General features: G+C 35.8%; 1 non-coding gene across 1 annotated transcript; it reads right to left on the bottom strand.

Annotated features, from left to right (window-relative positions):
- Positions 1-2,753: 2,753 nt before the first annotated feature.
- LOC129289712 (small nucleolar RNA R71) lies at positions 2,754-2,860 on the bottom strand. The gene has a single exon (XR_008588203.1). It is a non-coding gene; the product is annotated as a small nucleolar RNA R71 (small nucleolar RNA).
- Between the last annotated feature and the right edge of the window lie 1,072 nt (positions 2,861-3,932).

Here is a 3,932-nt window from a genome sequence, read left to right as displayed (position 1 = left end):
TTAAGCCTCAAATGGGATCCAACACATATCTCATTCATCTTCCACATTCTCTCTCTCTTGTTCATAGTGTTCTTCATTTTCTCTCTTTTGTTCTTCATTTTCCAGCACCCTAACCTCCATTTTCAGCCACCAAACCTCCACAAAACTCATACCATTCTTCTCCTCTCTTCATTTTCGTTCCATCCCTTCCATTTTCACAAGGATTGAAGCTCATTTCCATCATTCAAGAGCTATGGAGTTTGGCCTTCACAAGCAATCACTAGGGTTCTTGAAGATGAAGATTGGCTAAGTTTCTTTGTGGAATCCTAGAGAGATGAAGATGGAGGATGAGTCTTGAGCTTCAAATTGGCTAAGTTCTTTTGTTTCCTATCCTCTTCTCTTTTTACTAGATGGTTAGATTCCTTAATCTAGGGTCTAATCATCTTAGCTTATAAATTCTAATTTGAATTTGATGTTGATGTAAAGAGAGAGGATTGTTTCATTTAATTTCTTCCTTGGACAGCCATGACTGAATTTTGCCACTCTTTGTTTGGCACATAATCTTGTGTTTTTCAATTAGTGAATTTCTTGTGTTAATATTGCATAATCTTGTGGTGTTAATGCTTGTGTTGTTGAGTAGCTTGACATAATCTTGTGGTTGCTCAATTTATGTGTTTGACCATGGCTGTTGAGAGAGGATTTTGAATGAATCACTTGGCTAATGTCTTCACCAATTGGTTAATTGAACTAGGGACTTTAATCTAAGACCTAGGGAGGTTAGCTAATTAGGTTAATTGGCTTAGGATAATTTTCTTAAGTCATGACAGCTTTAGTCAAGAGGAAAGGGAAGCTAAACTTAGCCTAATCATGAGAAGATAATGAGTCCAAAATCAACTAATCTCTAGGGTTCCATTATTGTAAAAAGGGAAGTTCATTTCACTCACTTTCACTAGCATTTTAATTACTTGCATATTAGGTAATTAGTTTAGATAATTAGATAGATAACTAAATTCCTACAAACTTTGGTTGATTTATTTCACTAGATAACTTTCAATTAGACTTAAAACCATTCCTTGGGAGATGACCTAGGGTTGGCCCTATATTGCATTAGGGTTAGCTTTAGTGTAATTTTGAGGATAAGCGACTAATTTCCTATCAAAATTTTGGCGCCGTTGCCGGGGAATGGTTTAAGTTTAATTCTAAGGTTGTTTAGTACTTAATTTATATTTTTAGTGTTCCTGAAAATTTTTTGAAAAATTATAAAAATTTGTGTTTTGTGTTTTGTTTAGTGTTTTTTGTGTGTTTTGAGTGTTTTTATTCTGTTTTGAAAAAGAAAAAAAAAAATTAATGCAATTTTCGTTGGTTTGGTGTAGAGCTGAAAATACTCTGTTTCTAGTGTCTCTGTCTGAAATTGAAAAATTAACTGGGAATGAGTCTGAGGGAATTTGAACTTGAAATTTATTTCATTGAAAGCTCTATATCCTAGCTTCACTTTAAAATTGGTTTGGTCAATTTTGGACGTGGGAAGTGTCCTGTGGAAATTTTACAATCTAACAAGGTCCAGGGAGCCATTACAGAGGATTTCCAAAACCCTGTTTCAATTTTGAGTTAGCATATCTTCCTCTTTGTGCGTTCAAATTGATTGATTCCAGTTTCATTTTTCTTATCGCTGTCTTATCTTTGTTTCTTGTGTTTAGGATTTTCTTCAATTTTTCCATTTTCCTATTTGAAAGTTTGTTAGAAGCTCTGAAGGTCTTCTGGACGAAATCCTGTTTCTCCAGACTTGAGGACCAACTTGTGAAAAATTCTGGGAACGATTGGGCAGGATTTTTAATCTAAAAGTTTTATATAATTTTCCTGTATATCTCTTGTGTTTCTCATAAAAGTTTCAGGGGAATTTATCATGTGGATTTGCTGATAGAAAATTCACAAGTTCACTGTCTCCAGAGAGCCTACTGTGCGAATTCCAGAATTGCCAAAGCTTCTTGATTGAGCATTTCTAACTCTCTTTCTACTTGTTTGGTGTTATTTTTTTTTCATTTTGTTGCTATTGAGTTTAATAAAAAAATAAAAAAAATTATTTCTCTTGCTTTTGTGTGTTTTGAATTGTTTCATGTTGATTTGCATTTTAGTTTAGCTTGTTCTTTGTTCTTAATTTTCTTGAGCTTGATTAGTGCATGACCCGAAGAAAACATACCTCTTTTGTTGAATTAGATCCAGAAATTGAAAGGACTATTTCTAGATTGAGAAGATCACAACCTATTCTTGATTCTCATTTGGTTTGTAATTCAACAATGGAAGGTATCTTAGGACATGAGCATGTGCATAATGAGGGCCATGGGAATGGGAATGAGAATTTGCATGATGATGGCCATGTTAATAATGAATTTGAAGGCTTGCATAACCCTAGAGAGGAGAGGAGCATTAGGCAATTAACTCAACCTAATTGGCATGATAATCCTTATGGCTTATATGTTCCTCCTACTAATGTTCAATTTGAAATTAAATCCTCCTTGATTAATGCATTGCCTAAATTTCATGGGTTACCAGGAGAGGATTGTCATAGGTTTTTGCATACTTTCCTATTGGTTTGTGATACTATGAAGCCTATGCATGTAAATGTTGATGATGTTCAAGCTAAGGCTTTTGTATTTTCTCTTGAAGGTTTAGCAAAGGAATGGTATTTCAACTACCCTTCTTATGTGAAAGTGAGCACATGGGCTGAGCTAAGAAGACTCTTCTTAGATAAATTCTTTCCAAATTCCAAGGTCACCAATTTGAGAAAGCAAATCTATGGGGTCCAACAAGGAGAGGATGAGAGTCTCTATGAGTATTGGACTAGATTCCAAGGCCTTTTGGCTAAATGCCCACACCATCAAATTTCTAGTGAGAATTTAGTCCAATATTTCTATGAGGGCTTGATTCCAAGAGACAAAGTTAACATTGATGCCGCTAGTGGTGGATGCTTGATTGACCTCACTTCCTTAAAGGCTTGGGAACTAATTGACAAGATGGCTTCAAGTGGTGCTCAATACTCTACAAGGGAAAAGAGAAATGTGAATATGGTAGGTTCCTCAGTTCTTAATGATTCATATGTGGACTTGCTAGCTGCCAAGATTGGGAGAATGTTGGCTCCACAAATATCTCAAGTGAGCAATGTAAGTACTTCTCAAGCACTTGTCCCTTATTCTTGTACTTTTTGTGACTCACCTATGCATGTAGAAAGCAATTGTCCTATTAAGTTTGAACAAGTAAATGCTATCTACAATGGAAAACAATCCTATGGTGGGAGGCAAGGGCAAGGAGCTTATTCTAATACTTACAACCCTTCATGGAGAGACCATCCTAATTTCTCCTATTCAAATCCAAATGTGGCTTTACAAGACAATCAACAAAGAGGATCCTATCAAAACACCTTTGGCCGTGACCCTCCACCTCATTTGTCTCAAGGTAGCTCTTCTCAAAGCTACAATCCAAGTGGTAATTCTCTTACACCTTCTTCTAATTCTTATAGTGATAGGAGGCTTGTTCCAATTGAGAGTTCTTCTAATTCGAACTCTTCTAATGATGTGAATGTGTTACGTAAGCAGTTGATTGAAATGAACTCTTTGTATAAAAACATGTATGATGGCTTAGGGAACAAGGTAGAGAGTATGGGTAACAAGTGTGAGAACATGAACTCTAAAATTGATGCCCTTACTTCTCAAATGAATATGCTTGCTAACCAATTAAGTGCAGCCAATGCTCAAGCCTCTACATTACCATCCAACACCGTTGCTAATCCTAAAGCTAATCTTAATGCTATCACATTGAGGAGTGGCAAGGAGTTGGGAGAAAGAGTACAAGAAGACAAAAGACAAGGGAAGGCCGAGAAGCCCTCTTTAAATTCTTCAATTGATGTTAATGTTTCTAGTTCTTCTTTTGCTCCTAATGATGCATCTTTTTGTAGAGAT

Source organism: Prosopis cineraria, unplaced genomic scaffold (genome assembly GCF_029017545.1).
Source record: "Prosopis cineraria cultivar Desert tree isolate PC_DT_omini unplaced genomic scaffold, ASM2901754v1 PC12, whole genome shotgun sequence".
NCBI classification, from domain to species: domain Eukaryota; kingdom Viridiplantae; phylum Streptophyta; class Magnoliopsida; order Fabales; family Fabaceae; genus Prosopis; species Prosopis cineraria.
The sequence above is the reverse complement of the archived record's forward strand: the minus strand, read 5'-3'. Positions and strand labels throughout refer to the sequence as shown.